Genomic DNA, 23,862 nt, shown 5'->3' on the forward strand with positions numbered 1-23,862 from the left:
CCCAATAATTCAGGGCTATTGAGCAATTGGTTCGGCACGAACCTGCGAAAGAAAGAACACAATCCCACAAATACCTTTAGCTGTCGTTTTGTGCACGGCGCGGGAAAGTTTTTTATGGCTAACAGTTTTTCTGGGTCGGGTCTTATCCCTGCCGGCAAAATTATGTGACCGAGAAATTTTATGTCTTTTCTCACAAATTTTGATTTGCTAAGGTTTGCTGTGACACCTGCCGCTGAAAGCCTCCGTAACATTCTTTCCAAAAGCTCTATATGTTCTTCCCATGTAGGTGTTGCTGTTAATATGTCATCTATATAAACTGTGAGTTTGTCAAGAAGGTCAGGTCCTAAAACAGTGTCGAGCGCAGTTGTGAAAACGCCGGCACTAACGTTCAATCCGAACGGTAGAACACAATACTGGTAGGACCTACCTGCAAATATGAATGCTGTATACTTCCTACTATCAGGTGATAGTGGGATTTGCCAATATGAACTACGGAGGTCTACACTAGTTAAATATTGCACCCCATGAAAACGCTGCAGCTTTTCTTCCAGGTTTTCAGCTCGGGTGGTTACTGGAACTATAATCTTATTAATTTCCCTTGCGTCGAGAACGAGTCTCACCGAATTGTCGGCTTTCTTGACCGCTAATAGTGGACTGCAATAAGGCGATAATGAAGTCTCTATGATATTCCACGAGAGCATTTTCTTTATTTCTTGAGCCACTGCCTCTCTTTGTGACCAAGGTATAGAATAGATATTCTTACAGAAAGTGTCGTGGGGCCGGACATCCATGCTATACTGATACGTCCTAATGACCCCGGGTCTTTTATCAAACACACGAGCATAGCGTAACAATACACTTCTAAGATCACCCTTCTGTTGTTGTGAGATTTCCGAGCATTCAGATATTTTCTGTTCAATTTCATGCTGCTCTACCTGCTGATACCACAGTTCACTCGAGTCGCTATTTCGTGAAGTATTGACCTATAGGATTTGGATGTGTATATTTCGACAAGCTTTGTCGTTCCTACTCTTGACTTTTATTAAATCCACACTACAGTTCTTTCCGTTAATATATAAATGACACTTTCCAGATTCCAAGTCAATTTTAGTATACTTTTCCCTTAAGAAGTCCATGCCGAAAATGCACCGTTCTGTTAACCCTTCTACAACTAGAAAAATTGACTGAAAAACAATGTCTTCAATCTGCACTTCGACCATGGTTTGCATTTTAATTAACTTGGATTTACCGCCTATGGCTTCTAATATCCGACAATTTTGTACTGGATAGTTCGGTAAAGTCTTTAAATAGTGCCTTGGACATCACACAAATTTTCGCACCAGTATCTACAAGGATATGCGTAGGTCCTTTTCCTACTACGACCTGTAAATTAGCTTGTACTATACCATCACCTTCACATGACTGTGGTTCTTCCTCCTTGGTCAATAAATCTCGCATATCCGTTTCATCTTGGTACCTGAGCAATTTACTTTCATGACAGCATGGATCGCCCCCACGACAATGTATGGCCAACATTGGGGAGCATAATGAGGCCATGTTTAGTTTAACGCTCCACGGTTCATATCTGTTTGTGTTTCGTTTGCGACTTCAATTATGTTTACCCCTGACGTGTTGCTCCTTAGTTGAGTATTTCTGTCGTGGTTTTGCCCTGAGTTTAGCGAAATAGTGTCACCTAGCGTTTCTGATTGATAGGCTTGGCTGTTAGCAGGATATTGCCACTGCCTACTTTGATGATCTCCCGTGTGGTTGCGGTTAAATTCAGGCTGGAAATTATTATAACTATTTCCCCACTGGTTCCTATTGCCATTTCTGTACCAGTTACGTTTTCGGTCACCGGAATAACCAGAAAAATTCCTATCCCCGTTTTTTTCCTTTTCTATTGTATTGGGGATGGCAGGTCTGATTGTAGCAGTTGTAATTTCCTCCCGAACTCGGGCCTGGCATCTGTGCTGTAGGGGCGCGATCGACAAAAGCCGGTCGCGATTCAGCCGCGCACGCTACATTGTTGACGCCGTAATGCGGCTGGCGCTGTATAAGCTGGTTGCTACCGCTGCCACGAAAATTGTTTTGGTAGTCTTGATTTTGCCTAGCATCCTCATTAATTAAATCGATAGAATCTAATACAGATAGGAAATATTCGAGATTGCTCTCTGGTACTTGTACTAATTTTTCTCTGATACTGATCGGTAATTTTGCCTTCAGGATGCGCAGTACGTCTGTGTGTGTGACGGGCTCGTCCCAGAATCGCGTTTTGTTTAAGTATTTTTCAAAATACTTCCGGAGTGATCCAAATTTTGGATTGTATGGCTCCGGGTTAAACAGAGCTTCTCTCAATCTCTCTTGTACACCATGGGACCAATACTTAGATAAAAATGCAGCTTCAAATTGTTCTAATGTCTGACAATTTTCCGACATTTCCATTACCCATAGGGCACCATCCCCTTGAATATATCCAGTTACATACTGTATTTTTTGCTTTTCAGACCAGGTCTTAGGCAACACATTCTTAAATGACTTTATAAAAATTAACGGGTGGACGGATTTTTTTTCCTCTAACAGAACAGCCGACAAAGTTGGTTCGGTTGTCTGGTGTCTCTCTCGTTTGTCGCGGTAATGTTGATTACCGTAACGACCTTGGTTTGGTGAAAACATGGGTACATAGGGATAAAGATAACTGTTTGCTGCGTCGTCACTCTTACCTGTGCGTCTGTCATCAAATTCCTCTTCTGAATGTTGTTCTCTTTCGTTCTGTGTATGGTGTTTATTCTTTAGTTGCTCGTCTACATGTTTTTTCCAGTCAGGTAAGTCCTGTATCAGAGTCTTTTGTAACTGAGCTAGGTCAGTTGGAAGTTTAGTTACAGACGTGTTTTGGGTAGTGTACACCTGTTCTACAGTGTTAGTTATTGCTTTTTTCAGTTCTGTTTCTAATGTATGGTTGATATGTTTGTCTTTTTCCTCTAAAAATTCGCCAAACTGCTGTTTTTGTTGTTTCGTCATGTCATCAACTTGGTCTACAGCCTCCTGCATTTTGACACTAAGCTCGGTCTGTTGAAAACTCATAGCTTCAAAATTTTCGGTTAAGGTACGGATCTGTTCTGGCATATCCTTAACTGTGGACTTTAAGTTATCAATGTCCTGGCTCATGTAATTTAAATCTTCGCGTACTACCTCTATCACTTGATCTGCTACCTCTCTTTTTACCTGGGTCAGTCGAGTCGTCAGATTATTTTGGATGTCGGTCAGGTTCTTCACGTCATTGTCTATTTTGTCCATTTGTGTCGTTACACTGGCTATCTGGGTAGTGACAGCGTTTATCTGCGCTGTGACATTGTCTGTGTGAGCTTACATTTGTGCTGCAACATTTTCTACTCGTGTGTTAACAGTACCTATCTGAGCTGCAACATTTTCTGTGTGAGTTTGCATTTGTGACGAAACATTTTCTACAACTTGAGCTGCAAACTGCGACATTAAATTTGTCTGCATATCTCTAAACATGCGTATAAGGTCTGTTTCTACTGGGTCTTGTGTATTGTCAGTATTCGTATTTGTTTCTGTAGTCGACATATTGTCGCCCGTCGCCTGCGACTTAGCACTGCCGGTCGCTGCGACTGTGTTTTCGGTATTCTCAGTACTTTCGGCCTCAAAGTTTTGTAAGGGTTGGACTATTGATTCCTCATCTGACGAACTATCCATGATTTTGTCTGAGATCTGAGTTTCACCATGCCGATTCACAACACAAAACAGCGTGCAGCCGAACTTCACTATCACTACAGCTCGTACTACACGTAAATAAATCACAGATGGCTTTGCACTCGTCCGTGAAAATTCACGTAGTAAAATATGTCTCTGGCAAAACAGAAGACTGATAAATGACTCTTACTTTTTTCGCGCTCAATCAATAAAATTGTCCGCCATCTTGTGATGCATTTACATATAATAGAAAATAAACTAATGCAATTTTTACGTAAACTAAAAGGAAATGGAAAAGAATTTGGAAAAAGGAATTGATGCGTTCTACGCAGTGGGTGTCGAAAAAATGAAAAAAAACTGTCCCACATTTACTTTCAACTAAAGCGGATTAGTGCTGTTGTTCTTACCTTACGTGTGTTTTCTGACGGTTTTGTAGTGAGAAGAATTAACATTAAATGGTCCAAAACTTTTTTCGAAAATTAGTAATTTCCATGTGGTTTTTCGTTTCTGGTACGTAGCTCGCATGACATGCAACAGAAACAATATGTTGTAGTGGCAATAGTGGATGGCAAGAAAAAAAGCTTAAATATTTCAACTAACAATTCTACTGATTTTTACTGAAATTATGGTCATGGCACTCGGTCGCCATTGTAACGTTCCCTCTTTCTGTTTATTTAGGTTTGATTTGTTTGATTGTTATTCTTTATTTCTATTTTTCGGGATCTTTTTTTTTATTAAATTGAGCCTGAAACTTACGTAATAAATACTTCGCGTGAAGTACGATTTGCAGCATAAACAAAAATTAATTTCGGAAATGTAATCCACTGAATATTAAAAGTAAAGCTTTTGAACAACGCGCGTGACTGACTAGATACCTTCAGAGGGTACGTACATTCGCGTGCGAGTGGCTGCGGTCTGATGAGAAATTTTCATTGTGAAATAATTTCGTCGTAACACACTCGGAGATTGCGAACGTACATTCAGAGTAGAGGCAAGTACGTTCTATCATTCCCCGTGGCCTCGGTAAAAGAATGGCAATTATTTAAATCTAAGAGTATTTCTTTTGCATCGGACTAGTATTTTTATAAGAAAAAGAATATTGCAGGTTCTGAATGTCTCGGCAAAACGAATCAGAAGTAATTTGAGCGACCACGAAAGGAAAGTAGAGAGCACAATCACGCACCTCTATTGTTGAGCAGCGCCGTTTTGAAGATCTTCGGTTCCATCTAAAATTCGCCTTCTCTGCTTAACATAAATACTCCATAGGCATGGGAATAAGGCTTCTTGTGCGATGAAAAAATATAAAACACATCTTGCGTCTCTTAACTCTTTCATTTACCACACACTCACACACTAGTAATTAGACAGTACGACATCCCACCAGCCCATCAGAACAAAAAGTAGTCGTTCATACCTCTCAAAGATAAAAAGTTTACCAGATATTTCTCTGGTGTGTCACTGGAACAAATTTTCAGCACCTCTGTGATTAAATCACAATATTTTCAGTTCCTTTACAAGCATAAGGTGGGACGAGGCAGTCTGAATTACATTTTATAGAGGGGGGGTGGGCGTAGCTCAGATGGTAGAGCGCTCGGTTGGCGTGCGAGAGGTACTGGGATCGATACCCAGCGCCTCCAGAATTTAAAAAAAATAAAAAGTACCCACCCCAAACGAGTACTGTGTGACGTGCTACCCGGCAGGTACTCACCGAGGTAGCCGGCTAGCTCAGTCGGTAGAGCGTCAGACTCTTAATCCCAGGGTCATGGGTTCGAGCCAGACGCTGGGCGGAACGGAATTTTAGCCGGCACGGTAGCTCAGCGTGTTCGGTCAGAGGGTTAGCTGCCCTCTGTAATAAAAAAAAGTGAGTGAATGGATCAGTAACGAACTTCAATGGGCGTCAGGTGACGTCCGCCACGAACTATTGAAACGAACAATAACGAACAAAAATGAGATTAAAAAAAAAAAAAAAAGTGGTAGAACACTGGTGTTGTAAACCAGGGGTCGTAAGTTCCATCCTCACTGGAGGAAGACGAATTTTGGAAATCAGTTTCGCGTCGTGGCCGTATAGCAAACAGTATCTGTGATGACGAACAATTAGCGACAGGCGTTTTATTAAGAATAACTCTCAGATGTGATTAAGGCGAATGGCGCAGATAAAGCATTTGCCATAGCGGTACAGCATAAGGTGGGACGAGGCAGTCTGAATTACATTTTATAGATGTATTTCTCGTATATCTCAGAACCTCTCGCGGTCGTCGTCGTCGTCGTCGTCGCTTCTGCAGATGTAGCCTACGGCCATCGTAGCAAATGCGGCGAGGGACGCCCTGCCTTCGATTCCGAATGCACAAAGTGTGTGGTCTTGTTTCTCAGTCTATATTTGGTCGGTCTCGTCAGAGGTTGAATGTAACGAATGGGTGGGAAAGAGCAAGGGGCAGCGGCTGTGTAGAACGAAAACACAAATCGTCAGGGGTGTGAGCGTTTCGAGATGAGTCGTATACGTGTAATTGTTTGTTCCCAGTGACTGTGTGGCCTAATGGATAAGGCGTCGGACTTCGGATCTGAAGATTACAGGTTCGAATGCTGTCACGCTTGAGTTTTTCCAGTTCTGAAAAAGAAACATACCGATTTAATGTAGCAATTGAGCAGTACGAAACCGTCTGAATGTTGCTGTTGACCATTTTTTGCTTGGAGATGCTCTTGAGCTTGAAACACACACAGCAAGACCGGTGTTAACTAGCGAAATGGTCGGCAGAGTGCCGACACCGCGAGTTTTGACTGGCACTTCCACATCTAAAACAACGTCGGAAAGCAACTCGTTCGGCTTTTGAGTCACATCAAGTATGTGTGTTAATTTTGACGCCACTAGCTCTGCATGTTGTCATGCAATTCCTTACCTCTCAGAAATGATTATGAAATAAAAGTGAAGTACGTGACGAGTGTGACGTTAGGAAAACATTAGGCAGCATGGAGAGATTCTGTATGGGACCACCAAACCCAAACGAGTACTGTGTGACGTGCTACCTGGCAGGTACTAACTGAGGCAGCCGGCTAGCTAAGTCGGTAGAGCGTGAGACTATTAATCCAAGGGTTGTGGGTTCGAGCCCCACGCTGGGCGAACGGAATTTTGTTCCGCTGCAGATGTAAATTACCGTTTTTCTGATTAACGTGATGTAATGTAAATAGCAACTTTAAACTTTGCCTACGTCTCTATCAGTCGCGAGGAAACTGTATTAGAAGGTGAGGGTGATTTAGTAGACATGTGTGAAAGACATGTTCTGAAATGCAAGTGTTGTTGTTTGGAGAGCACATCGGTTACGTGTCAGATGTGTAGCCAAGCAGTAATGGGTCGCCATAGCTGCAAATATTAGAAGCTAATATGAAGTGTTGTCAGCTGATGTCTGATGATGCAGGCGACCGTAAGGCCGAAGTACGCAAGACTACCGCTAGGCCGCGCCTCTTTAGCTCAGTGGTAGAGCACTGGTGTAGTAAACCAGGGGTCGTAAGTTCCATCCTCACAGGAGGAAGACGAATTTAGGAAATCTGTTTCACGTCGTGGGCGTATAGCAAACAGTATCTGTGATGACGAACAATTAGCGACAGGCGTTTTATTAAGAATTACTCTCAGATGTGATTAAGGCGAATGGCGCAGATAAAGCATTTGCCAAAGCGGTACAGCATAAGGTGGGACGAGGCAGTCTGAATTACATTTTATAGATGTATTTCTCGTATATCTCAGAACCTCTAGCGGTCGTCGTCGTCATCGTCGTCGTCGTCGTCGTCGCTTCTGCAGATGTAGCCAACGGCCATCGTAGCAAATGCGGCGAGGGACGCCCTGCCTTCGATTCCGAATGCACAAAGTGTGTGGTCTTGTTTCTCAGTCTATATTTGGTCGGTCTCGTCAGAGGTTGAATGTAACGAATGGGTGGGAAAGAGCAAGGGGCAGCGGCTGTGTGGAACGAAAACACAAATCCTCAGGGGTGTGAGCGTTTCGAGATGAGTCGTATACATGTAAATGTTGGTCGTCAGTGACCGTGTGGCCTAATGGATAAGGCGTCGGACTTCGGATCTGAAGATTACAGGTTCGAATGCTGTCACGCTTGAGTTTTTCCAGTTCTGAAAAAGAAACATACCGATTTAATGTAGCAATTGAGCAGTACGAAACCGTCTGAATGTTGCTGTTGACCATTTTTTGCTTGGAGATGCTCTTGAGCTTGAAACACACACAGCAAGACCGGTGTTAACTAGCGAAATGGTCGGCAGAGTGCCGACACCGCGAGTTTTGACTGGCACTTGCACATCTAAAACAACGTCGGAAAGCAACTCGTTCGGCTTTTGAGTCACATCAAGTATGTGTGTTAATTTTGACGCCACTAGCTCTGCATGTTGTCATGCAATTCCTTACCTCTCAGAAATGATTATGAAATAAAAGTGAAGTACGTGACGAGTGTGACGTTAGGAAAACATTAGGCAGCATGGAGAGATTCTGTATGGGACCACCCAACCCAAACGAGTACTGTGTGACGTGCTACCTGGCAGGTACTAACTGAGGCAGCCGGCTAGCTAAGTCGGTAGAGCGTGAGACTATTAATCCAAGGGTTGTGGGTTCGAGCCCCACGCTGGGCGAACGGAATTTTGTTCTGCTGCAGATGTAAATTACCGTTTTTCTGATTAACGTGATGTAATGTAAATAGCAACTTTAAACTTTGCCTACGTCTCTATCAGTCGCGAGGAAACTGTATTAGAAGGTGAGGGTGATTTAGTAGACATGTGTGAAAGACATGTTCTGAAATGCAAGTGTTGTTGTTTGGAGCGCACATCGGTTACGTGTCAGATGTGTAGCCAAGCAGTAATGGGTCGCCATAGCTGCAAATATTAGAAGCTAATATGAAGTGTTGTCAGCTGATGTCTGATGATGCAGGCGACCGTAAGGCCGAAGTACGCAAGACTACCGCTAGGCCGCGCCTCTTTAGCTCAGTGGTAGAGCACTGGTGTAGTAAACCAGGGGTCGTAAGTTCGATCCTCACAGGAGGCACACGAATTTTGGATATCAGTTGCGCGTCGTGGCCTTATAGCAAACAGTATCTGGGATGACGAACAATTAGCGAGAGGCGTTTTATTAAGAATTACTCTCAGATGTGATTAAGGCAAATGGCGCAGATAAAGCATTTGCCAAAGCGGTACAGCATAAGGTGGGACGAGGTAGTCTGAATTACATTTTATAGATGTATTTCTCACTTATCTCAGAGCCTCTCGCGATCGTCGTCGTCGTCGTCGTCGTCGTCGTCGTCGTCGTCGTCGCCGTCGTCGCCGCCGTCGCCGCCGCTTCTGCAGAAGTAGCAAATGGCCATCGTAGCAAATGCGGCGAGGGACGCCCTGCCTTCGATTCCGAATGCACAAAGTGTGTGGTCTTGTTTCTCAGTCTATATTTGGTCGGTCTCGTCAGAGGTTGAATGTAACGAATGGGTGGGAAAGAGCAAGGGGCAGCGGCTGTGTAGAACGAAAACACAAATCCTCAGGGGTGTGAGCGTTTCGAGATGAGTCGTATACATGTAAATGTTGGTCGTCAGTGACCGTGTGGCTTAATGGATAAGGCGTCGGACTTCGGATCTGAAGCTTACAGGTTCGAATGCTGTCACGCTTGTGTTTTTCCAGTTCTGAAAAAGAAACATACCGTTTTAATGTACCAATTGAGCAGTACGAAACCGTCTGAATGTTGCTGTTGACCATTTTTTGCTTGGAGATGCTCTTGAGCTTGAAACACACGCAGCAAGACCGGTGTTAACTAGCGAAATGGTCGGCAGAGTGCCGACACCGCGAGTTTTGACTGGCACTTGCACATCTAAAACAACGTCGGAAAGCAACTCGTTCGGCTTTTGAGTCACATCAAGTATGTGTGTTAATTTTGACGAAACTAGCTCTGCAGGTTGTCATGCAATTCCTTTACCTCTCAGAAATGATTATGAAATAAAAGTGAACTACGTGACGAGTGTGACGTTAGGAAAACATTAGGCAACATGGAGAGGTACTGTATGGGACCAATCAACCCAAACGAGTACTGTGTGACGTGCTAATCGGCATATATTCACCGTGGCAGCGCGGCTAGCTGAGTCGGTAGAGCATAAGGCTCTTAATCCTAGGGTCGTGGGTTCGAGCCCCACGTGGGGAGGAACGGAATTTTGTTCCTCTGCAGATGTAACTTACCGTTTTTCTGATTAACGTGATGTAATGGAAATAGCAACTTTAAACTTTGCCTACGTCTCCGTCAGTCGCAAGGAAACTGTATTTGAAGGTGAAGGTGATTTTGTAGACATGTGTGAAAGACATGTTCTGAAATGCAAGTGGTGTTATTTGGAGAGCACTTCGTTTACGTGTCAGATGTGTAGCCAAGCAGTAATGGGTCGCCATAGCTGCAAATATTAGACGGTAATATGAAGTGTTGTCAGCTGAAGACTGATGATGCAGACGACCGTAAGGACGAAGTACCCAAGAGTACCGCTAGGCCGCGCCTCTTTAGCTCAGTGGCAGAGTACTGGTTTAGTAAACCAGGGGTCGTGAGTTCGATCCTCACAGGAGGCACACGAATTTTGGATATCAGTTGCGCGTCGTGGCCTTATAGCAAACAGTATCTGGGATGACGAACAATTAGCGAGAGGCGTTTTATTAAGAATTACTCTCAGATGTGATTAAGGCGAATGGCGCAGATAAAGCATTTGCCAAAGCGGTACAGCATAAGGTGGGACGGGGCAGTCTGAAATATATTTTATAGATGTATTTCTCACATATCTCAGAGCCTTCCGCGGTCGTCGTCGTCGTCGTCGTCGTCGTCGTCGTCGTCCTCGTCGTCGTCGTCGCCGCCGCCACTTCTGCCGAAGTAGCAAATGGCCATCGTAGCAAATGCGGCGAGGGACGCCATGCCTTACATTTCCGAATGCACAAAGTGTGTGGTTTAGTTTCCCAGTCTATATTTGGTAGGTCTCGTAGCAGGTTGAATGTATCAAATGGGTGGGAAAGAGCAAGGGGCAGCGTCTGTGTAGAACGAAAACACAACTCCTCAGTGGTGTGAGCGTTTTGAGATGAGTCGTATATAAGTTCCACTTGTTTGTCAGTGACCGTGTGGCCTAATGGATAAGGCGTCGGACTTCGTATCCGAAGATTGCGTGTTTGATTCCTCTCACGGTCGTGTTTTTCCAGATCTGAAAAAGAAACATACCGTTTTAGTGTAGCACTTGAGCAGTACGAAACCATGTGAATGTTGCTGTTGACCATTTTCTGCTTGGAGATGCTCTTGAGCTTGAAACACGCACAACAAGACCGGTGTTAACTAGCGAATTGGATTGCATATTGCCGTCGCCGCGTGTTTTTGACTGGCACTTGCACATCTAAAATAACGTCGGAAAGTAACTCGTTCGGCTTATGAGTCACATCAAGTATGTGTGTTAATTTTGACGAAATTAGCTCTGCAGGTTGTCATTCAATTCTGTTACTTCTCAGAAATGATTATGAAATAAAAGTGAACTACGTGACGAGTGTGACGTTAGGAAAACATTAGGCAACATGGAGAGGTTCTGCATGGGACCAATCAACCCAAACGAGTACTGTGTGACGTGCTAACCGGCATGTATTCACCGAGGCAGCGCGGCTAGCTCAGTCGGCAGTCTGCCTGCGGCAGCGGTGGTGAGCGGACCTCCAGGGCCAGCGCGCTGTGGCAGGAAGTGTTTACGTCAGGCGGTGAGTCACGTGCTTACAGCGTCTGCTTATTAGTATTCGTTCCGTTCTGTAGGATCTGATATGGAATTATGAATCCGACTAACAGGAAAGATACCTTGAAGTTTACCTTTGATAGGAACTTTTCGAAACCAAATTCGTTTGAAGTTGAAGCATGGTTAGAGGAAACAGCTAAGATTACTTTTGATGACATTGTAGGGATAAATTTCTCTATCGTGACTAGTGTTGTTTATGTGAAATTAACGTCCTCTGAAATGTGTGATAGAATTGTCGAGTCCAGTGGAGGTGTACTGAAGTTTAAACATAGAGATGGTACCGTCAGTGACGTCAGCATTACGCATGCTGGACTGGGCTTCCGAACGGCACGTATTTTCGAACTCCCGTTTGAAATATCAGCCGCGCAAATAAATTCTGCATTAACACCTTACGGGAGGGTCATTAACAATTTTGCGGAGCGTTGGTCCAAAGCCCACAAATTTCCGGTGCTTAACGGCGTCAGGCAGGTTAAGATCGATCTACAGAAGCACATACCTTCATATATTTACATAGGTGGACATCGCGGAATTGTCATATATGATGGGCAGCCAAAAACGTGTGCCGGCTGTGGTGCGCCCGGCCACGTGCGCTCTGAATGTATACAAAGACGCGTGACGCAGATACCTGTCGGTGAAGCCGCTAGCCCCCCTGTGACGACGGCACTGTCACTGACATACGCTGCCGCGGCTTCTGGTCTTCCACCCGCGATCCCGCCTGTAGATGCCCCTCGTTTGAATGATGTTTTGGCCGATAACGTCGAAGAACCGAGTGCTGACGCGGCACCGCCGCTACCACACTCAGAGATGGAGGTAACGACGGATGACTCCCCAGTGGTTGATGCCACTGGTACTGAGGATGAAGCAGACGCTGTGTTCCCGGCGGATCAACCCCAGAGTCAACAGTCCACTTCGGATGTTGATGATACCGCGAACCCTAACAGGAAGCCTTCCAAAAAGAAGCGGAGACTTGCACATCAAGGAGCCAATCAGCTCGCCCCACAGCTCCGCGAAAGAGCGAAACGAATAAGCAGCCAAATGAGTCAGAACACTTCTGAACCCTCTGCAGTTGGTCTCCCTGCGTCTGGTCGAATGGACATTGATCCTGTAGTGTCTCCCCCTGTGAATCCACGACGGGTGGAAGATAGTGATACCTCGAGTAGAGTCGTTTTGCCGTATACCCACACTCAAGGAAACGCAGGATCGCTTTTGTCAGAGGCCACTCTCACTGGGAATTGGGCACAGGAAATGGAAGTATTGGATGCGAGCAATGATGCGGCTGTCATGCGGACCATTGAGACGGAATCTTCGGCACCCCCCACAGAGCAGCATACACCAACCGTACCGGGAACTACAGGAACTCCGACTGACGCGCTTGGCCTCAATTTCGTTAGCCATCCTTCTAAGACTGTTTAATTAATAGTATGTGCCTTCTCCCATGAACGAGCCCCAAACCCATAAAATTGCCACGTTAAACATCGATAAGATACAGTCGTACTGGCGGATCCGTAATTTACAAGATTTTGTATACGCAGCGGATATCGATATAATGTTACTTCAAGAAGTCGCTGCGATTGAACTTGACCGAATAACTGGTTATACTACTCTCTCCAATTCCGGGAGCGGTTCGAATTTAGGGACAGCGATTTTGTTAAAAGACGGGATTGTAGCGACCGACGCAGAAAAACTGCCTGATCATAGAGGGATCGCTGTCACTTTCCATCGGACACGCATAATCAATGTTTACGCCCCGTCCGGCAGCAGCAATAGGCGTGCTAGGGCTGAGTTCTTCACAAGCGCCATAGTCCCACTTTTTAGGGGAACCTACGATCGTATAATTTTTGCGGGTGACTTCAATTGTGTCTTAAGTCCAAAAGACCAGACGCCTAATTTTAACAAATCTGGAGAACTAGAACGTATCGTCCAAGAAATGAACCTCATTGACACATGGGAGCATACGCACGGAGCGGCACCTGGGTTCACTCATGTCACGAACCACTCTGCAAGACGGCTAGATAGAATCTATGTGTCGGCGTGTATGAAGACTCAAGTCCTCCATTCCGAAGTTTGGCCCACAATTTTTTCCGATCATGCCGCATATATTTGTACTGTTAACATGGTCAAGCAAGGCACATTTCGCGGCAGAGGTTTCTGGAAACTTAACAATGCTCTCCTTAACGATGTTGACTGTCACCATGTCTTTAACGAAACATGGGAGGCATGTGAACGACGGGTTGCACAGTATGCCTCCGTTACTGAATGGTGGATAACACATGCCAAACCAACTTTATCAAAAATGTTTAAACGTTACGCTAGGGACAAATCCTGGTGGCAACGGCAAACGTCTGAGTTTTATTTTACTTGTCTCAGGGAGCTCTACCAGTCCGATGTGACTGTACCTGAAAATTTTATGCAGATTAAAAAAATTAAGGCAAAATTATTAAAACTTCAGCGGCAGCAGGCAGAAGGCTTTCAAATAAGGTCCAGGCCCCAGAATGTGATAGACGACGAAATGACATCCATGTTTCACGTCATTCGTGAAAATAAGATGGGGCGGCGGAGATTAATAACTCGTCTTCAGTTGAGTGAAGGCGTTGCGCTCACGCGGCAACAAGACATACGGAACGCACTTCACAATCACCTGGCAGATCTGCTGGCAACGACACATACCGACGATGGAACTCACGATGAATTACTCAATAACTTGCAAAGGACTTTGGGTGCTGCTGAAGTCGAAACTCTCATGTGAGAAATTGATGAAGACGAATTGGATTCTGCGCTATCACGAAGTCCGAAAAATAAATCACCGGGACCCGACGGTCTCACTGCCGAATTTTATCTTACTTTCTGCGACAAATTGAAGCCCAAGTTGTTGAGTATGTTTAATGAAATTTTACGGCCTGATTTTAATGTTCCTCAGGCTCTCGTGGAAGGCATCGTGGTTTTAATCCCTAAACGCCCAATGTGCAGTTCTGTTGACGATTTTCGGCCGCTTACTTTACTGAACAGTGACTACAAAATTTTAGTACGTATTATTTCTAATAGATTGAAAATGTTGATGAATACTGTCATTGGTCAGTACCAGACCAGTGTAGGTGTCGGTAGGATGATCTTCCAAAATTTGTCTCAATACAGGGACATCATAGCCATTGCCGATGCGTGCAAGATACGGTGTGCGCTAGTTTCCCTTGACTTTTCAAAGGCATTCGACAGAGTCAACCATCAGTTTCTCATCCGGACGATGCATGCCATGGGATTTCCACTACGTTTTATCAATCTTATACATGAGCTCCTTCGTAAAGGAGTAACTCGACTCATGGTGAATGGCCAGCTGAGCGCATCGATTAATATTACTAATTCAGTGCGACAGGGATGCCCTATGTCAATGGCCTTGTTTGCCATTGCCATTGAGCCTTTGCTTGTCACCTTGACACAGCGTCTACAAGGATTAACCATCCACGGCATTAAGATTGTTTGTACTGCATATGCGGATGACGTCGGATTTTTGGTCATGGACGAAGGTGAAGTCGAGGAAGCCCTTCAGATCGTCAAAAACTACGAACTTGTTGCGGGTGCGAAGTTGAATGCCAGGAAATCTGGCATTATGAACATAGGACGCGGCATCTCGCTGCACCATCACGGTCAGTTGCAACTACTTTCTAAAATGAAATGCCTTGGTATTGAGTACAGGAGCAACATACAGCACACAATTGCGGTGAACTATAGGAATCTCCTGGCAAGTATGCGTGCTTGCATGCAGACCCACTACCTAAGGAGCCTTGATGAACTGCAGAAAGTCACCTTCGCTAATGTCTACCTCACCTCAAAGATTAACTACGTTGCACAAGTACTGCCCATGCCACAGGAGACAGCGAAGCGTATGATGTCCGCTCTAGGCCATTTTGTCACACGTGGACACATTTTTAAAGTCAAGTACGATACGCTCACTCTCTCCACGACCGATGGAGGCTTAAATTTAACAGATGTTCGTTCCAAGTCACGAGCTTTGTACGTATGCACCACCTACAAACGGTGGAGGTCGTTACCGAACAGTCTAACGGCTCACTTGTTAACTGAAATAGCGCCGGCCTGCCTGCAGCCTCCCGACTCTGTTCAACATATTCCGCCTGCGCTGACTCACTTTAAGAGCTTTTTCATTGAGTTAAGTCACGTACGGTCAACTCTCCCAGAAAATGAGCTTTCCGTGGTGAAGTTAGTTTATAATAAACTACTGGCAACCAAGAACAGGAACAACATCGAACACAAATACCCCAATCATCGCTGGCCAGTGATATGGAAAAACATACATAGTCGTGATTTACCAACGTCAGTGAAAGCCTCTTGGTACAGGGTCGTGAACCGTAAAATAAGTACCAATTCACGACTTTATGCTCTACATTTGGCTGATTCACCCTTGTGCCTTACGTGCAACTTGCCTGATACTGATGAACATCGTTTTCTGTGCACCACTGTCCAAGCAGTTTGGCCATGCACTCGCCCAAAACTGGCTACGATTATGAGGACTTCCCAGCTTTGTATTAAACCTGAAGATTTCCTGTATCCGTATTCAGTGCCGTACCCGAACACCAAACGGAACTCTGTCAATTGGTTGAAGGGTCATTATGTTCATTATTTACAGACGCAAGAACCCAAGAGTGAGGCGGCGTTCTGTCTTTACCTGGCATTACAGTTTCACATACTTTCACAGACGAGACATTACAGGAAACGATATGCGAATTTTTTAGAAGTCGTTCTTCGATGAAAGAAGTATTTTTTTTCTTTCCTTCATTCTACATTGCTTTGTTTTTTTTTTCTTTTCTTCTTCAAATGTCACAGTGACGCATACTGAACAGTGTTACGACAAGGACTAGTTTATTTTCTTCTGTTTTTCTAGAGGACCAGAGTTCCTTGTTTCATTTTCTATTAAAAAAAAAACAAAAAAAATAAATAAATAAATTATAATAAAAAAAAAACAATTATAAAAGTTGATTAAAAAACCAACAACACAACGAAAGCACTAAAAAGAACAACAAACAACAGAAAGAGTGTTGCAGACCAGAAGTAGGGGATTGCTGCCTGGGGTGAAGTACGGTGGGGACTTCGTGGGCCCTCTCGCCGCTACAGTAGCCGTGAAGGCCTAGGACAAATCTCTGAAAATGGAATACAACACACGCACAAAAAAAAATTCTACTTTGTCACCATTGCGGGACTATGCATTAGGTTTAAAAATATCTTTGGTTCGGACATTGGAATAGTTCAGAAGAATAAGTAATTCAGAAAACATGGCAGATGAAGCCGACGCCGACGAAGGCGATTTATGGCGAGCGCAAGGCGGGGCTGAAGGGGAGGAAGGAGGCCCTAAAAAAAAAACGAAAAAAAATTAAAAAAAAGTGGCAGAGCACTGGTCTAGTAAACCAGGGGTCGTGAGAGCAAGGGGCAGCGTCTGTGTAGAACGAAAACACAAATCCTCAGTGGTGTGAGCGTTTTGAGATGAGTCGTATATAAGTTCCACTTGTTTGTCAGTGACCGTGTGGCCTAATGGATAAGGCGTCGGACTTCGTATCCGAAGATTGCGTGTTTGATTCCTCTCACGGTCGTGTTTTTCCAGATCTGAAAAAGAAACATACCGTTTTAGTGTAGCACTTGAGCAGTACGAAACCGTGCGAATGTTGCTGTTAACCATTTTCTGCTTGGAGATGCTCTTGAGCTTGAAACACGCACAACATAATCGGTGTTACCTAGCGAATTGGTTTGCATATTGCCGTCGCCGCGTGTTTTTGACTGGCACTTGCACATCTAAAATAACGTCGGATAGTAACTCGTTCGGCTTATGAGTCACATCAAGTATGTGTGTTAATTTTGACGAAACTAGCTCTGCAGGTTGTCATGCAATTCTGTTACCTCTCAGAAATGATTATGAAATAAAAGTGAACTACGTGACGAGTATGACGTTAGGAAAACATTAGGCAACATGGAGACGTTCTGTATGGGACCAATCAACCCAAACGAGTACTGTGTGACGTGCTAACCGGCATATATTCACCGAGGCAGCGCGGCTAGCTCAGTCGGTAGAGCATAAGGCTCTTAATTACAGGGTCGTGGGTTCGAGCCCCACGCGGGGAGGAACGGAATTTTGTTCCTCTGCAGATGTAACTTACCGTTTTTCTGATTAACGTGATGTAATGGAAATAGCAACTTTAAACTTTGCCTACGTCTCCGTCAGTCGCAAGGAAACTGTATTTGAAGGTGAAGGTGATTTTGTAGACATGTGTGAAAGACATGGTCTGAAATGCAAGTGGTGTTATTTGGAGAGCACTTCGTTTACGTGTCAGATGTGTAGCCAAGCAGTAATGGGTCGGCATAGCTGCTAATGTTCGACGGTAATATGAAGTGTTGTCAGCTGAAGTCTGATGATCCAGACGACCTCAAGGATGAAGTACGCAAAAGTACCGCTAGGGCGCGCCTCTTTAGATCAGTGGCAGAGCACTGGTCTAGTAACCCAGGGGTCGTGAGTTCGATCCTCACAGGAGGCAGACGAATTTTGGATATCAGTTGCGCGTCGTGGCCTTATAGCAAACAGTATCTGGGATGACGAACAATTAACGAGAGGCGTTTTATTAAGAATTACTCTCAGATGTGATTAAGGCGAATGGCGCAGATAAAGCATTTGCCAAAGCGGTACAGCATAAGGTGGGACGGGGCAGTCTGAAATATATTTTATAGATGTATTTCTCACATATCTCAGAGCCTTTCGTCGTCGTCGTCGTCGTCGTCGTCGTCGTCGTCGTCGCCACCGACGCCGTCACTTCTGCAGAAGTAGCAAATGGCCATCGTAGCAAATGTGGCGAGGCACGCCCTGCCTTACATTTTCGAATGCACAAAGTGTGTGGCTTAGTTTCCCAGTATATATTTGGTAGGTCTCGTAGCAGGTTGAATGTATCAAGTGGGTGGGGAAGAGCAAGGGGCAGCGTCTGTGTAGAACGAAAACACAACTCCTCAGTGGTGTGAGCGTTTTCAGATGAGTCGTATATAAGTTCCTCTTGTTTGTCAGTGACCATTTGGCCTAATGGGTAAGGTGTCGGACTTCGTATCCGAAGACTGCGTGTTTGATTCCTCTCACGGTCGTGTTTTTCCAGATCTGAAAAATAAACATACCGTTTTAGTGTACGAAACCGTGTGAATGTTGCTGTTGACCATTTTCTGCTTGGAGATGCTCTTGAGCTTGAAACACACACAACAAGACCGGTGATAACTAGCGAATTGGTTTGCATATTGCCGTCGCCGCGTGTTTTTGACTGGCACTTGCACATCTAAAATAACGTCGGAAAGTAACTCGTTCGGCTTATGAGTCACATCAAGTATGTGTGTTAATTTTGACGAAACTAGCTCTGCAGGTTGTCATGCAATTCTGTTACCTCTCAGAAATGGTTATGAAATAAAAGTGAACTACGTGACGAGTGTGACGTTAGGAAAACATTAGGCAACATGGAGAGGTTCTGTATGGGACCAATCAACCCAAACGAGTACTGTGTGACGTGCTAACCGGCATATATTCACCGAGGCAGCGCGGCTAGCTCAGTCGGTAGAGCATAAGGCTCTTAATCCCAGGGTCGTGGGTTCGAGCTCCACGCGGGGAGGAACGGAATTTTGTTCCTCTGGAGATGTAACTTACCGTTTTTCTGATTAACGTGATGTAATGGAAATAGCAACTTTAAACTTTGCCTACGTCTCCGTCAGTCGCAATGAAACTGTATTTGAAGGTGAAGGGATTTTGTAGACATGTGTGAAAGACATGGTCTGAAATGCAAGTGGTGTTATTTGGAGAGCACTTCGTTTACGTGTCAGATGTGTAGCCAAGCAGTAATGGGTCGCCATAGCTGCTAATGTTCGACGGTAATATGGAGTGTTGTCAGCTGAAGTCTGATGATCCAGACGACATCAAGGATGAAGTACGCAAAAGTACCGCTAGGGCGCGCCTCTTTAGCTCAGTGGCAGAGCACTGGTCTAGTAAACCAGGGGTCGTGAGTTCGATCCTCACAGGAGGCAGACGAGTTTTGGATATCAGTTGCGCGTCGTGGCCTTATAGCAAACAGTATCTGGGATGACGAACAATTAGCGAGAGGCGTTTTATTAAGAATTACTCTCAGATCTGATTAAGGCGAATGGCGCAGATAATGCATTTGCCAAAGCGGTACAGCATAAGGTGGGACGGGGCAGTCTGAAATATATTTTATAGATGTATTTCTCACATATCTCAGAGCCTTCCGCGGTCGTCGTCGTCGTCGTCGTCGTCGTCGTCGTCGCCGCCGCCGCCGCCGCCGCCGCCGCCGCCACTTCTGCAGAAGTATCAAATGGCCATCGTAGCAAATGTGGCGAGGGACGCCCTGCCTTACATTTTCGAATGCACAAAGTGTGTGGTTTAGTTTCCCAGTCTATATTTTGTAGGTCTCGTAGTAGGTTGAATGTATCAAATGGGTGGGAAAGAGCAAGGGGCAGCGTCTGTGTAGATCGATAACACAACTCCTCAGTGGTGTGAGCGTTTTGAGGTGAGTCGTATATAAGTTCCACTTGTTTGTCAGTGACCGTGTGGCCTAATGTATAAGGCGTCGGAGTTTGTATCCGAAGATTGCGTGTGTGATTCCTCTCACGGTCGTGTTTTTCCAGATCTGAAAAAGAAACATACCGTTTAAGTGTAGCACTTGAGCAGTACTGACCGTGTGAATGTTGCTGTTGACCATTTTCTGCTTGGAGATGCTCTTGAGCTTGAAACACGCACAACAAGACCGGTGTTAACTAGCGAATTGGTTTGCATATTGCCGTCGCCGCGTGATTTTGACTGGCACTTGCACATCTAAAATAACGTCGGAAAGTAACTCGTTCGGCTTATGAGTCACATCAAGTATGTGTGTTAATTTTGACGAAACTAGCTCTGCAGGTTGTCATGCAATTCTGTTACCTCTCAGAAATGATTATGAAATAAAAGTGAACTACGTGACGAGTGTGACGTTAGGAAAACATTAGGCAACATGGAGACGTTCTGTATTGGACCAATCAACCCAAACGAGAACTGTGTGACGTGCTAACCGGCATATATTCAACGAGGCAGCGCGGCTGGCTCAGTCGGTAGAGCATAAGGCTCTTAATCCCAGGGTCGTGGGTTCGAGCCCCACGCAGGGAGGAGTGGAATTTTGTTCCTCTGCAGATGTAACTTACCGTTTTTCTGATTAACGTGATGTAATGGAAATAGCAACTTTAAACTTTGCCTACGTCTCCGTCAGTCGCAAGGAAACTGTATTTGAAGGTGAAGGTGGTTTTGTAGACATGTGTGAAAGACATGTTCTGAAATGCAAGTGGTGTTCTTTGGAGAGCACTTCGTTTACGTGTCAGATGTGTAGCCAAGCAGTAATGGGTCGCCATAGCTGCAAATATTAGACGGTAATATGAAGTGTTGTCAGCTGAAGTCTGATGATCCAGACGACCGTAAAGATGAAGTACGCATAAGTACCGCTAGGCCGCGCCTCTTTAGATCAGTGGCAGAGCACTGGTCTAGTAAACCAGGATTCGTGAGTTCGATCCTCACAGGAGGCAGACGAATTTTGGATATCAGTTGCGCGTCGTGGCCTTATAGCAAACAGTATCTGGGATGACGAACAATTAGCGAGAGGGGTTTTATTAAGAATTACTCTCAGATGATATTAAGGCGAATAGCACAGATAAAGCATTTGCCAAAGCGGTACAGCATAAGGTGGGACGGGGCAGTCTGAAATATATTTTATAGATGTATTTCTCACATATCTCAGAGCCTTCCGCGGTCGTCGTCGTCGTCGCCACTTCTGCAGAAGTAACAAATGGCCATCGTAGCAAATGCGACGAGGGACGCCCAGCCTTACATTTCCGAATGCACAAATTGTGTGGTTTAGTTTCCCAGTCTATATTTGGTTGGTCTCGTAGCAGGTTGAATGTATCAAATGGGTGGGAAAGAGCAAGGGGCAGCGTCTGTGTAGAGCGAAAACACAACTCCTCAGTGGTGTGAGCGTTTTGAGATGAGTCGTATATAAGTTCCACTTGTTTGTAGCTGCAGTCCGGCTTTCGCCGCCATGCAGTGCGGACGTGTTGTTGTTTCCGCCTGCGGAGCGCGCGCGCTCGCTGTTGTTTACATTTCAGCGGCCGTCACTTACGTGTCGCTTACGTGCACTAGAGCCATGGCCAATCGTTTTCGAAAATCAACTTTACGATTCAACTTCTGCAACGAATACGCACGACCAAAGGCCTTGGAAGTGAAACGCTTCCTACGCGACGTTGGTTAGATCCCACCTTCCGACATCTTGGGCATCCATTTGTCCATATTAAGCAGTACTGTGTACGTGAAAGTTGTCAACGACGCGGTGTGTGAAAGAATACTTCGTGACACTAACCATGGATTACGCTTTTGCCACGCCGACGGCAATGTCGGAGCGGTCACTGTCGACCATGCCGGCTTAGGAATGCGCACCATACGAGTTTTCGAACTCCCGTTCGAGCTACCGGCGGAGGACGTTATCGCGGCTTTCCGCCCCTATGGTACTGTACATGGCCACACTGCCGAACGCTGGGCGCAATTCCAAACGTACCCCGTTCTTAACGGTGTACGGCAGATCACCAACGACCTCCATCGCCACGTGCCATCTTACCTGCAAATTAGCTGGTGCCGCTCGGTTGTCATATACGACGGCCAACCCAAGATCTGTTCCGGGTGCGGAAAAGAAGGCCACCTCAGATCTGAGTGTCTTCAGCGACGGATCACCCAATTGCCAGGCGCTACCGTGGCACCTACGGCTCCGACGACGATTTTACCGATCACCTACGCATCGGCGCTCTCTTCTCCTCCCACCGGCCGCCGCTCATCGGACCACGTACCGGTGACCCTTCCAGCTGCTATGGATACCGCCGGGGCCGACACGTCGCGCTCAAAGCCAGACGCTACTACGGCGCCATTACCAACAGCGACGACTTCCGACACCCACCAGCCTGAACATATGGACACCCCTTCATTTGACGTTCCCGCGACGGCCTTCCTCTCAGAGCGACGCGACTCCCTTCCGTCTTCCGACACAGAGGGACGAACTCGCAAACAACGTTCACCTAAGAGGCGCAAGAGGAGGCGTCGTACGGTCTCGGAACGAGACGGATCACCTCCCCCTGATGCTCCAGAGGCCGTCCGACACGACTAGGCCTCAGAGAACCTACACGACGATACGAATGACGACAACATGACGCCGACTGTGGATGTTTCGATGCCAACTCTACTGGCTCGCTCAGGTGCTCCTGAACCAATGGACTCCACCGATGCTACTGCCGCCGAGACGTCCTCCGCCTCTACGACCGAAGTGGAACGTACGACCATCACAACGACAGCGCCCTCAATGGTGTGGAGTGAGGACGTCGATGAGGACCCGGACCACACGCTGGGGACAGAGTTACCCCAGACGGAAGCATCGTTACGCCGCTGATAACGCCATCAGGTGGCGCACGGCACGACTCGCCGTTGCCTCGCCCCTCTTCATCCTCCGCCGGTGGAGTTCCCCTTCACGGCGGGGGACGGCTCCAAACCTACCGAATAGCGACGATCAACACTAACACCATCAGCTCACCCGTGAAACTTCAACTGCTGCGAGAGATGATATGGGCGTCAGACGTCGATATAGCACTACTACAGGAAGTACACTTGGCCACACTTCCAGACGTCGCGGGATATAACACTTATCCTTCTCCTGGTGACCACCTGGGACGCGGCGTAGCCATCTACGCCAGAGAAGGCATTCCAGTGGCCGATATCACATACCTTCCATCTGCCAGAGGCATGGCCGTCACCGTCATGGGGACGCGTATCGTCAACATTTACGCTCCGTCGGGCTCCACCCGCAGACGCGACAGGGCACTCTTCTATTCAGAAGAAATCGCTCCTCTGTTTCTTGGACGCTGCGACCATTACTTGTTTGGGGGTGATTTTAATTGTGTCTTGCACCCTAAAGATCAAGTGCCCCACTACAACACCTGTCAAGAACTGCGTCTTGTCGTCCGAGATCTGTTGCTCCGCGACACTTGGGAAGTTCAGCACGGCGACGCCCTTGGACATAATTACCAGACGAGTCACTCCGCGTGCCGCCTGGACAGAATTTACGTCTCTCGGGAACTAACACCTGCAGTCAAAGGTGCAGAACTTGGGCCCCTGGCCTTTTCGGACCACTGTGCCTACATCTGCAACATTCTCTTCCCCAAGCAAGTGGTCTGGCGTAGTCGTGCACGGTGGAAGCTAAACACCTCCCATCTTCATGATCCCGAATGTCTTCAACGTGTCACCGAGACATGGGCCACCTGTGAACGTCGCTTACCTAAATACTGCACGACCGTGACC

The 23,862-nt window shown here is 46.0% G+C and overlaps 5 non-coding genes across 5 annotated transcripts; all 5 read left to right on the forward strand.

Annotated features, from left to right (window-relative positions):
- Positions 1-8,671: 8,671 nt before the first annotated feature.
- Positions 8,672-8,743, forward strand: Trnat-agu (transfer RNA threonine (anticodon AGU)). The gene has a single exon. It is a non-coding gene; the product is annotated as a tRNA-Thr (tRNA).
- Positions 8,744-10,215: 1,472 nt separating this feature from the next.
- On the forward strand, positions 10,216-10,287 carry Trnat-agu (transfer RNA threonine (anticodon AGU)). Its single transcript has one exon. It is a non-coding gene; the product is annotated as a tRNA-Thr (tRNA).
- Positions 10,288-17,929: 7,642 nt separating this feature from the next.
- Positions 17,930-18,001, forward strand: Trnat-agu (transfer RNA threonine (anticodon AGU)). The gene has a single exon. It is a non-coding gene; the product is annotated as a tRNA-Thr (tRNA).
- A 1,441-nt stretch (positions 18,002-19,442) lies between these two features.
- Positions 19,443-19,514, forward strand: Trnat-agu (transfer RNA threonine (anticodon AGU)). The gene has a single exon. It is a non-coding gene; the product is annotated as a tRNA-Thr (tRNA).
- Positions 19,515-20,984: 1,470 nt separating this feature from the next.
- Positions 20,985-21,056, forward strand: Trnat-agu (transfer RNA threonine (anticodon AGU)). The gene has a single exon. It is a non-coding gene; the product is annotated as a tRNA-Thr (tRNA).
- Positions 21,057-23,862: the final 2,806 nt, after the last annotated feature.

Source organism: Schistocerca gregaria, unplaced genomic scaffold (assembly GCF_023897955.1).
Source record: "Schistocerca gregaria isolate iqSchGreg1 unplaced genomic scaffold, iqSchGreg1.2 ptg000178l, whole genome shotgun sequence".
NCBI lineage: Eukaryota > Metazoa > Arthropoda > Insecta > Orthoptera > Acrididae > Schistocerca > Schistocerca gregaria.